Raw genomic sequence first — 13040 nt, 5'->3', positions numbered from 1 at the left:
CCAACGTGTCGATCTTTATTTTACTGCAAATGGGCTGTTTGCAGATAAATCTTTGTTTCACATGATACAGATATCGTCACTTTCAGGTTGTCGATAATCCTCACGAAATTATGCAGTCACGCCAGCGACAAAGATTACCAGTCAACATTTGGGCCGTCGTTGTTGGTGACTGTTGGCTAGGGCCTCATGCTCTTCCGGCCAGGCTGAACAGAGTTCCTTAGAGAATGTACACTACTGACCATTAAAATTGCTACACCACGAAGATGACGTGCTACAAACGCGAAATTTAACCGACAGGAAGAAGATGCAGTGATATGCAAATGATTAGGTTTTTAGAGCATTCACACAAGGCTGGCGCAGGTGGCGACACCTACAACGTGCTGACATGATGAAAGTTCCAACCGATTTCTCATACACAAACAGCAGTTGACAGGTGTTGCCTGGTTAAACGTTGTTGTGGTGCCTCGTGTAAGGAGGAGAAATGCGTATCATCACGTTTCCGACTTTGATAAAGGTCGGATTGTAGCCTATCGCGATTGCGGTTTATCGTATCGCGACATTGCTACTCGCGTTGGTCGAGATCCAATGACTGTTAGCAGAATATGGAATCTGTGGGTTCAGAAGGGTAATACGGAACGCCGTGCTGGATCCCAACGGCCTCGTATCACTAGCAGTCGAGATGAAAGGCATCCGCATGGCTGTAACGGATCGTGCAGCCACGTCTCGATCCCTGAGTCAACAGATGGGGACGTTTGCAAGACAACACCCATCTGCACGAACAGTTCGACGACGTTTGGACCTGAAACCTGGGTGCTCGAATGGCAAAATGTCATTTTTTCGGATGAATCCAGGTTATGTTTACAGCATCATGATGGTCGCATCCGTGTTTGGTGACATCGCGGTCAACGCACATTGGAAGCGTGTATTCGTCATCGCCATACTGGCGTATCACCCGGCATGATGGTTTGGGGTGCCATTGGTTACACGCCTCGGTCACCTCTTATTCGCCTTGACGGCACATTGAACAGTGAACGTTACATTTCAGATGTGTTAAGACCCGTGGCTCTACCCTTAATTCGATCCTTGCGAAACCCTACATTTCAGCATGATAATGCACGGCCGCATGTTGCAGGTCCTGTAAGGGCCTTTCTGGATACAGAAAATGTTCGACTGCTGCCCTGGGCAGCACATTCTCCAGATCTCTCACCAATTGAAAGCGTCTGGTCAACGGTGGCCGAGCAACTGGCTCTTCACAATACGCCAATCACTACTCTTGATGAATTGTGGTACCGTCTTGAAGCTCCTTGTCAGCTGTACCTGTACACGCCATCCAAGCTCTGTTTGACTCAATGCCCAGGCGTATCAAGGCCGTTATTACGGCCAGAGGTGGTTGTTCTGGGTACTGATTTCTCAGGATCTATGCACCCAAATTTCGTGAAAATGTAATCACATGTCAGTTCTAGTATAATATGTTTGTCCAATGAATACCCGTTTATCACCTTCATTTCTTCTTGGTGTAGCAATTTTAATGGCCAGTAGTGTATAATGCTTCACCCGTTATGCTACAGTTTGTGTCTTTACGAGTGCGACAAAACGCGTACTGCAAGACGGAGGTCCTCCTCATTTCAATGTTAATGTTCGTAGCCTTCTAAATAACAGATTCCGTGAGAGAAGGATACGTAGAGTTAGACTTATTCTTTCGGTCTCTATGCTCTCTAGATCTAAACCCATTAGACATTTATTCTTGAGGGCATTTGAAAGTTCTTGTGTACGGAACCCTGGTACAACATATTTAGAGTCTTTCTCCCGTATTTGGTACTGTGAAACAATATGCAATTCTCCAGGAATTTATCAGTACTATACGGATTCATCGCGACGGCGAATTGAAGCATGTATCCTCGCTAACGGATGGCATTTTGGACATTTATTTAGGAAAAATAAAATGAGCACGCGGCATTGTTGGCCGGGAGATCCCATTCGGGGAAGTTCGGCTGCCGAATGCAACTTTATAGTATGTCACTTGTGTGCAAAAATATTCTCGGACCGGCCCTTCGTAGAAGAGTGTCGAGCCAGGCCGATACCAATGCACTTTTCAAGCCTGCAGTCCCATACGTTCAAAAAGGAGATGTGGAGATGTAATGACTGTGACTGAACTGGTATCGTGTACAGATGTCAGACGCCACTCATCGCTACTGAAATTTGAGGGCTGTGCAGTATCGGAATAGAACCCTACAACCTATTACTGTCCCCTAAAGCTAGCATTTCGACGATGCGTTCGGCTTTTAAGACCATAATGCAAGAGCACACGGCGTTCACCTGGTGAACGCTGTCCTCCAGCAGGCAGGGATGAACCGAAATGAAAGGCCTGTGCTATCTGTTGGTGTAGCCCCGACTCTCTTTGAGAGCAGCTGAAACTTGCGTCATCGCAGAATCTCTTCTGACGCTCTTGATGACCGTAGGAAGGCCACCATTGAAGAATGGGACGGGCTTGTTCAGACGCGTTGACTGACTTGCGGACAGCATACCACGTAGGATACAAGTATACTAAAATGAAAAGAGTGGAGCAACACCATACTGAAAGTTAGCCAGCACCAGATTTTGATTTCACATTCTCTGCTTCCTTTGACTCTAAGGCAACACACATTCTCAGAATCGCAGGTGCTGTAACACTTTGTTTAACGGTCTCTGAACACATTGTATCCCGAAGATTTTCAGATTTTACCCTATGACTGAATACAAATTTATGCTGGGATAATCACGTCATTCTGATAAATGTGTTACTTTACTCGCTTTTTCGTAGTGATGAGGAAAAGATGGAAGTATTGCCTAGTAATTTCCAGTGAAGTGAACGTATATGAAACCAGCATATTGAGTATAGTAGATAATTTTAAGAGAACTGGTGTCGCAGAATATGAGGCAGGAAGATACATGCTGTCAGATACTTGTAGATGTAATCTACTTATCTTTCGATGTTTATCGATACTAAAAACACTAAAGCACCGCTAGGCGAACTTAACATTCTTATTAGTTTCTTGCTAGCTGGGCTCAGGACGAAGTAGACTTCTTCTCACTGGTAGGCAGGTGACTCTTCGTAGTAATCTTGGGGCAAATATTGTGGATCCTCGTTTGGTAAGGTATGTTTGTATGCAACTTTCAAGGTGTAAGATAATATTTAAAGGCCGTGCCTGTGTGTTCATCCCATACCGTATTCGATCGCCAGGACCAGTTTTCGATTTAAAGGGAATCGGATATTTGTTCAGCTTAGAGATGATTGGTCTATCTTTCCTGAGGCCACCTAAATGAATGTTAGTTGGAGTCGACTGCGCTGACTTCAAAGGCGAGTTACGTTCCCGTTATGGCCCGTGTTTTCCAGTACCTCTTGCAGAGAAACTTCTCAAAGATCGGGTAGAAAGCAGCAGCTTACAGAAGCGCTATAAGCGGGAGTGTAAACTGACCCCAGAAAACGCCTACATTCTGCTCCAGATCCTGTGGAATGCCTAAATGTTACCGTCTCTTAGCAGAAAGCCGTTCCTTTCGATCTCGCGGACAGTCGGCGCGGGGGAAACGTGAATTCATTTCTCAGCTACCTGTGCTGGAAGTCGTCCTTCGACTCTAACAAGTTTAAGACGTCCTTCCCTGTTTCTTTAAATAACTTACCTGGTACCATCCAGTTTGGATGCTTCCCATTCTACAGAAAATAGTAAGCCCTCATCGTGATAAAAGAAAAGCTAAGACAAGAGGAAATAAGTTGGGCAGTCACTGTGATGCAGCATAAGAGTGCGATCACGTTGAGCAAAGAGATGAGCGTATTATGTTATGAAGTATGTTGCATGACATTTTTGGGAGAAACAGACATGTAACACATGGAAATTGGAATGTGGTTTTTTTGTGTGACTACTTCCGTATAGGTGTTGACAGATGTGAAAATTACCGAACTATCAGTTTAATAAGTCACAGGTGCAAAATACTAACACGAATTCTATACAGACGAATGGAAAAACTGGTAGAAGCCGACATCGGGGAAGATCAGTTTGGATTCCGTTGAAATATTGGAAGACGTGAGGCAATACTGACCTTACGACTTATCTTAGAAGAAAGACTAAGGAAACGCAAACCTACGTTTCCAGGATTTGTAGACTTAGAGAAAGCTTTTGACAATGTTGACTGGAATTTCTCTCTTTCAAATTCTAAAGGTGGCGGGGGTAAAATACAGGGAGCGAAAGGCTATTTACAATTTGTACAGAAACCAGATGGCAGTTATAAGAGTCGAGGGACATGAAAGGGAAGCAGTGGTTGGGAAGGGAGTGAGACAGGGTTGTAGCCTCTCCCCGATGTTATTCAATCTGTATATTAAGCAAGCAGTAAAGGAAGCAAAAGAAAAATTCGGAGTTGGTATTAAAATCTATTGAGAAGAAATAAAAACTTTGAGGTTCGCTGATGACATTGTAATTCTGTCAGAGACAGCAAAGCACTTGTAAGAGCAGTTGAACGGAATGGACAGTGTCTTGAAAGGAGGATATAAGATGAACATCAACAAAAGCAAAACGAGGATAATGGAATGTAGTCGAATTAAGTCGGGTGATGCTGAGGGAATTAGATTAGGAAATGAGACACTTAAAGTAGTAAACGAGTTTTGCTATTTGCGGAGCAAAATAACTGATGATGGTCGAAGTAGAGAAGATATAAAATGTGACTGGCAATGGCAAGGAAAGCGTTTCTGAAGAAGAGAAATTTGTTAACATCGAGTATAGATTTAAGTGTCAGGAAGTCATTTCTGAAAGTATTTGTATGGAGTGTAGCCATGTATGGAAGTGAAACATGGACGATAAATGGTTTGGACAGGAGGAGAATACAAGCTTTCGAAATGTGGTGCTACAGAAGATTGCTGAAGATTAGATGGGTAGATCACATAACTAATTAGGAGGTATTGAATAGAATTGGGGAGAAGAGTAGTTTGTGGCACAACTTGACGAGAAGAAGGGACCGTTTGGTAGGACATGTTCTGAGGCATCAAGGTCTAATGAATGCCCTTACTACTTAAATCGATTTTGCTGAAAGTCTTAAGTTACATGAAATCAGCCTATTAAAATCTCTGGTGGAGCCCTTCTTCTTAATATTCAGCGGCTGGCTTGCTAGAAAAGATCTTCACATACGTTATTATTATTAAGCGCTGCATTCAGTTGGGAAAAAATCGATCGTTTTGAACACTTCGTTCAGTTTACGACAGATCTAAAATTTCAGATGTGGACGAAGCCTTTTTGGACGATTTCAATAAAACTCAGAGATTGCAGGCTCTCTTCGTCACAGCTGAAACTTCCCAATTAATTACAGGCCCCAGACAATCATCAACAAATCAGACAGAGAACCCATTCGTCATTCACTCTAAAAATGAAATGGTCACAAACCTTATTTCTGAGGAAATTTGTATATTGAATCCATTTCCGTACATGTTCCGTTTCCGTGGATTTTTAGTCTCATGAAATTTACTTTTACAAGTCCTTCTTTCTCTTTTTCTACCCCGCTAGCGGCACAAACTTTCCTGCCTCGCTTTATCGCGAAGAAGAGTAAATAAATCTCCTTTTGCAATACGAAAATCTTCCAACCAATACTTTCCGAAGCTGTTCCTTTCTCTCTCTTTCTATCTCTCTTTCTATAACTATATTTATAATGACCATGGAGCATACATCTGTGTACCTCTGTTATTCCAAAGAATAAACATACTCGAAAAATACCTTGGCGTCGACGAGCTGTCGGCGCATATATTACTAGAAAATCTGCTCAGATACTTTTCATACGTAAATAAATGTGGATGATTTGATTGACCATTATTAATTATTGCGTGGTAGAGGGTAATTTTCCGTGGGGAGATTACAATGCCCCTCGCAGCGAGCGAAGTTTGTGAGGTCAATTTTTATTCACCGAACACACTTCGCGAGCTATCTATTAGCGTGGATAACCCGGAAGTGATGATTGTCAGTCCTCCGACTGAAAAAGAATATTGTGTTTGAACTAGACGAAGAAAAGAAATGTTGACGACAGAAGAAATGAAGAGACCGGTACCGCGGCTGTATTACTTTTACGTGCATCTAGGTGTTATGTTTGCTGTGCACAACCAAGGAAGATGATCTTTCATGAACGTATGTCAGGGTCTACCCATTCGGGAACTTTCTTAAGCAGGGAAACCTTGGAAAACCTCTTAAGCTTAGACCCCCAGCCTACGGTACATAGAAGATAGGAAAGCCTATAGAAGAACAAAAATAATTTTGAAATTTATCTCTAAAGGAAAGATAGGGCCTAATTAGTACCACGATTTGGAGAAGAGTAGTTTGTGCCTCTAGCAAAAAAAACGTTTTACAATAAATAACGTGAATTTGCGTTTTACAATCTTGCTTCTAGGACAATATATCTTGCGGTGCTAAACTCCCCCGGGTCTTGCATGTCCCCGACGTCCACAGTTGTAGTCGGTCTTCTATGCGGCCCCCTCTGTCGTTGATCTTCTACGCGGCCCACAATGGGAAGAGTAGAAGGGACAGGGATACTCGAATTCACATGCAACATTCATTCCAAAAGGATTAGCAATGACCAAAAGGGAAACTCTTCCTGTAAGAGAACTGATTAGGTAGCACCGTCCAAGATTCTCCTTTTTGAAAGCAAAATCCTTGTGGCTTCATGGATCCTTTTTGTTACGATGTACTTCAAGGAATTCAACTCTTAATTAATGATGTTGCCAAAAGCATCATCCGATTTACTCTCGTTTGAATACTCCTTTTGACTTTGCCTCCCCACTTGTGCTTATAAGTCCAAAAGTTTTAACAGATTTTCTGTGACTGATTTGTTCTTCGTAATTTAAAGGATTCATGTAACTGACTATAGATTTTGGATTCAAATTATCGAATAATGGAAAGTGTAGTTCATTTTATTTCAAGATATCATCCATATTTCTTTGATAAGTCATATAATTTAGCTATACTCAAAAAAAACTTTTTATTCTAAATACATATATTTCTACACTTGAGTGCTGAAATGTAGAAGTTATTAGCATTGAAGAATGCGGATTCACTTCTTTCATTTACTCTCTGATTCATACGGCGTTCATCCATGCTCATATATGGAAATGGATTTTTCACACAAAATTCCCAAATGAACACGAACCATTAAATTACTAGTGAATCTATGAATACTACTTTCTTTAATCATTCAATAAAAAATTAAAACTCTTAGCTTCTAATTATACCACCTATTCCTTTTAAAGTTCAACATGAATCAATTTATCCTCGCGTTTGGTGCGAGTCTCTTACAAAGAATATCTGTATCGTCTATATCGATTTTAATTCTCGCGCTGACGTCAACTGTTTTGCGCGGGAAATAATCGTTGCGGCGTTAACCGTCACTCACGATTCACTACCACAATTCACATATTTACACATTTAAGCGTTCACATGAGATTATATACGAATCTTCACTCGAACCTCTTTAGATTATTCAGCGTCATTTGCAGGGAAACATTTTATTCTTCTTGAAGGTCAGTCAGATCTTTTATACATCTTGATAACATTAGCAATGCTAAAGTTCTATGTTCACCCAAACCACAGGTGAAGCCTATCTCCACTATCCTTTTTTACAACCCTCAATAGTACTAAGTAGTCATTATTTCTATACTCTATGTCACTAACTAACTATTTCAATTTAAAGGCTTTTAACATTACACACACACAGTTTATTGTTACATTTTTTACGAGCGTTCATCTCTGTCACTCGGAACACCATTCCTCCCTATCTTCTAATCTTCATTATATCTTTTTAAGTCGTTATGAGGAAATAACCCTTTTATTTTGTTCGATCCCGGGTATGCTAACAGATAAGCTCCAGGATTCGGAATTTGTAGGATAATGTATGGTCCAGTATATAGTAACTCCCACTTCTTTATACTTTTCTTTATTACGGATGATTTGGTATGTCGTTTGACTAGTACCTTCTCGCCGACATGGTATGTCTGTACCCTCTTGATCAATTTGTCATATCGTTGTTTTCTTTGATCAGCCTTTTTCGTCATATTTATGATAGCTTGTCTAATTTTTTCTTCCCAAGGCATCTCGGTTTCCTGAGTTTTGGGGATATAGTGAGTCCAGAAGTTTTCCTCCTTCTCTTCGAACATCAATTCACGAGGTGTATATCCAGTTGAGGAGTGTGGCAGGTTATTGTATATTTGCTCAAACTCTTCCACATAATTTGCCCACGCAGTTTGCTTATTATGGCAATACGTCCTCATAAATCGATTGAATTCTCTAAAAATCCTCTCCACCAAATTACCTTGTGGGTGGTAAAATGATGTTAGTACGTGTTTCACACCTACTTGAGACAAAGTCTGCTTCCACCGGAGTCCCGTAAATATTTTAGCATTGTCAGTTATGATCGCCTTTGGTATACCCACATGTGGAAGATAATCTCTTATTAATCTTAATACAATTACTTTTGCTGTGGCTGTCTTTATCGGGTATAGCTTTACGTATTTCGTGCACACGTCCAGAAATGCTAACACATATTTAACACCACCTCTTGAAGTAGGTAACGGTCCACACAGATCGCACGAAATTAATCCTTTTGGTTCTTGTACTACTATAGAGCATAATGGGTGCTTGGTCCCTTTTGAATCCGGCTTTGTTTTTTGGCAGATTATGCACCTCTTTAAGACCTCGTGCACTCTGCGCTTTATGTTGGGGAAATAACAGTACCCACTTATCTTGTCTGCACATTTTGTCGCACCGAAATGTCCCCAGGTCAAATGAGTGAACCAGACAAGTTTCTCTATTTGTGCCTCAGGTATACAAACACACCAACGGACTTTGTTTGGCCTTCCACAGCGGAAAAATAATACGCCATTTACTAGCTTGTAATAATTTGCAATCTGATCCGAAGGTTGCTGTTGTAACCTTTGAATGACACTTCCCCATTGAGCATCCTTTTTCTGTAACTGGGCCATATGCACACACAAATTGATGTAGTACGTCTTATATGGATTTTCCTGCAGTAGCAATATCGGGAATTCTGAGGAATTATTTACTTCAATCTCTTTGGTTAAACCCTGCGGTGACCTTGATAGAGCGTCCGCAATAATGTTTTGCTGCCCTGAGACATGTACGATCTGAAACTGGTATTGTTGCATAGCGAGAGTCCATCTAGCCAGTCTGGGGTGTAACAGTTTACACGTTTGTAAAAACGTTAATGATTGGTGATCGCAATATACGATAGTCTTCGACCCATATAAATAATAATGAAATTTTTTAAATCCCCAGACGACCGCAAGAGCCTCTAATTCTGTCGTCGTGTACGTTCGTTCACAGTTGGACAAAACACGACTAGCAAACGCAATAGGACAAAAGTTAAGCTGTCCATTTATCTTGCGTACTTGGAAAAGGCACGCTCCAAGACCCACATTTGACGAATCTGTTGACAAATAGAATTCCTCTTGCATGTCCGGATGGTACAAAAGCGGTGCATTTACTAATTGCTTCTTTATCTCTTCGAATGCTTCTTGACACTCTAATGTCCAGAGCCAGGGCACATCCTTCTTCAGCAAACTATTCAGTGCTGCTGCATTCATGGCCTGATTCGTGATAAATCTTCTAAAAAATGATGCAAGACCCAAAAACCCTTTTAATTGCCTCCTATTTCTTGGTGTTGGAAACTTACTAATCGCCATTAGCTTATCCTTGGTCGGTAAAATTCCCTTTGCGTCAATTATATGCCCCAGGAACTTGATTCTATTTAGTGCAAAATGTGATTTCTGTAGGTTAGCAGTTATTCCCATGGTTTTGAAAACGTCCAACACCCGCCTCAGTAAAGTAATATGCTCTTCCCAGGTCTTCGATGCAATAAGCATATCATCAACAAATACTGTTATCCTGCTTCTTAGTTCTGGGCCTAATGCGTAATCTAGCGCTGCTATAAAAATTCCAGCACTAATGTTGAGTCCGAAAGGAACTACAGTAAATTGGTAACTTCTTCCTGCATAAATGAAAGCTGTATATTTCTTCGATACCTCATCCAGCTTGACTTGCCAATAAGAACTCCGCAAATCGATGCTCGTCAAATATTGGACATCCTGGAACCGTTGTATCAGTTCGTCTATGTTTTCCGGGTGTGTCCTCACTGGAATTATAATTTTATTTATTTCCCTGGCGTCGAGTACCAGTCTCACAGTTCCATTTGCTTTTGGCACAACCAACAATGGGGAGCAGTATGGGCTTGTAGAGGGTTCGATCAAACCCCATTTCAACATGCGATCTATTTCCTTTTGAACTTGAGCCTTTAACCTCCAGGGAACAGGATAGAAAGTTCTACAATACGTTTCGTGCGGCTTAACGTAGAGATGGCATATGTATCCTTTAATCACTCCTGGCCTTCCATCAAACACGTTTTCATACGCTGATAATAACCCTTTGAGCTGCTTCTTCTGATCTTCCGTGATGCAGTCGGATTCATTTAACTTCTCATCCATTAATTGACCGAAATCTCCTTTGACTTTGAACTCATTATTCACGTGCTGTTTAGAATTTCGTGCAGTCCTGATTACTTGCACACTGATCCCACTATTATATTTTCTGGTAAGGCTTTCTTTTTTCAACAAGTCCAATTCAATTTCTTGTTTATTTACATCTAACCAAATTTTTCCTGTTTTAAAATCTATTCTGCATCCGTATTTACGCAGGCTGTCGACTCCGATAATGCAGTCTACCACCAAATTTTTCACCACAAGGAATGTGCTTAATATTGCTACATTTCCTACTTCTACACTAAGTAGTGACTGCACTTTTACATTCGCCGATCGAGCCCCAACGGCGCCTATTATTTTGCAATTTTGAACTGGAAAAATTGGTACTCGTCTTATATTTCTGATCTTGTTGAATAGAGCCTCCGAAATGACATTTGTGGTTGCAGCTGTGTCTAAAACTGCCACTATAGGTACAGTTTCCAAAATGACTTGCACTTCGGCTACTGCCACCTGTTCCCTATTCTCATCTTGGGGTTCTAAGTCCTCGGTCAGTTCATCTGCCAGTAATCGTCCATCATTATACGTTAGCATGGGTATACATATCCTGTTGCCCCTCAACCTATTGTTGACCGCTCCTCCGGGGCACGAGTGGGTCCTTACAAGTTTGTTGGATTTTGATTCACCTGGTGGTTGACCTCATCCGTCACTTCGGTAATTACCGGTTGATTCGCGGATGTCCGTCCCCACTGATGTTGGTTATTTGAGTTTGTTCCCCCCGGTTGGTTCCACTTTCTATTACTGTTATTGTTCCAAGCTTGTGGTCTGAAATTCCTTTCGTTCCCCCATACGGGATTATATCGTTTCCCATTCCTGTTGTTCCTTGGATAGCCCCTCGCAAGACTATTGCCGGTATTATTATTGAGATTTTGAGGGGTTTCTCCACTATTTACCGATCTCTGTGCGTTCCCTTGCCTACCATTTGGCGGAGGTTCTATCTCCCGATATTGGAATCTGTTGTTACGGGCTTTCTGGTTGTTCTCTTCTATAATATCTATATGATCTAACGTCGTGAGGAACGACTCCAGGTCTTTATCGTTGCCGTAAATTAATTGATTCCGGATGTTCGTTGGTAATCTTGCTTTAAGTATGTTTATTATGTCTGGCAAAGGCATAGGTCTGTCCCAATATCTAGTTTTATTTATATATTTTTCAAAATACTTCCTAAGGCTTCCTTTCGAAAAGGAGAAAGGCTCTGGGTAGAGCACCTCCTGCCTTAGGCGTTCCTGTACTCCTTCTGACCAGAACTTTGCTAAAAACGCTTTCTCAAAGTCGTCATAGGTCGAGCAAACAGAAGTCATATCCGAGGCCCATATCGCCCCCGAACCTTGTATATACCCAGTAACGAAACTGATCTTCTGCCACTCCGACCAATTTCTGGGTAGAACTCCTCTAAAACTTCGAATAAAAACAATCGGATGGACCCCCCTTTTGTCAGTATTAAAAATCTGAAATTGCCGATGCTTTATCATTTTTTCTTCGGCATGGCAAAGGCTTTCGTAATCTCCGTCAGATAAAACTTCACGCGAACAACTAGCTCGTGGCAATTTAATATTTGAGTTACTCACACAAGTCGGTATTGTGTGCGAATGTGCAGTAACTGGCTCTATAGTCGCTGGCAACTTCTGCTGCTGGCCGGTATTCATTTGTTCTGAGCCTTGTTGTGAAACGCGTATCGACTCTGCTATCGTTTGTTTCCAGTGCTCGAGATCAGCACCTAACTGCTGTCGCACTTTCTCTAGTCCTTTCGCAAACAAATTCTCTTCCTGTTTGCCGCACAGATTCTGGAATGCTTCTTTAACATTATGCTCAACGTTTTCACACATTAGCCTTTTGTTTTCTAATGTGATTTCGGATAATTTACCCGTTAATACATTAATCTGGTGGTCTATAACGTCTTGACGTTCTGTTAGATGTTCCACACTTTCCTTTATGTTCGTCTGCGTACGTGCCAATTCAGGAAGTTGCGCAATTGCACACGACATGGCATCTTGCTTTTGTACTAATTGCGGAACCATTTCCACCTGTTCGCGTACGGTATCTATCTTAATAGCCACGTACTCCTTCATTTCTACACGTACGCGGTGAGTAGATTCCTCACATTGAGCTTTAACCAATTCGATTTGTGCAGTTAATTTTCGTTCCGTCTCTTCGGCCTGATCTTTAAGTTCCTTTGTCTTCGCCTCTATCCGTTGTTCTAACTCGGAAAAACTGTCGTGTAATTGCTGCTTAATCTCAGCTTTCAGCTTTTCCTGCCCTTCCGTAACTGATGCTAACTTCGTATTCAAATCATTTTGCCCCTCAGTAACTGAGGCTAACTTCGCATTCAGATCATTTTGCCCTTCATTCACTGCGGCGAACTTCGCGTTAATGTCGGTTTTCAAATTTTCTTGCCCTTCAGTAACTGAGGCTAATTTTGTATTCAAATGGTTTTGCCCTTCAGTAACTGAGGCTAATTTCGCGTTAATGTCAGTTTTCATATTTTCCTGCC

The sequence above is a fragment of the Schistocerca cancellata genome, chromosome 9 (assembly GCF_023864275.1).
Source record: "Schistocerca cancellata isolate TAMUIC-IGC-003103 chromosome 9, iqSchCanc2.1, whole genome shotgun sequence".
Classification (NCBI taxonomy): Eukaryota; Metazoa; Arthropoda; class Insecta; order Orthoptera; family Acrididae; genus Schistocerca; species Schistocerca cancellata.
The sequence above is the reverse complement of the archived record's forward strand: the minus strand, read 5'-3'. Positions refer to the sequence as shown.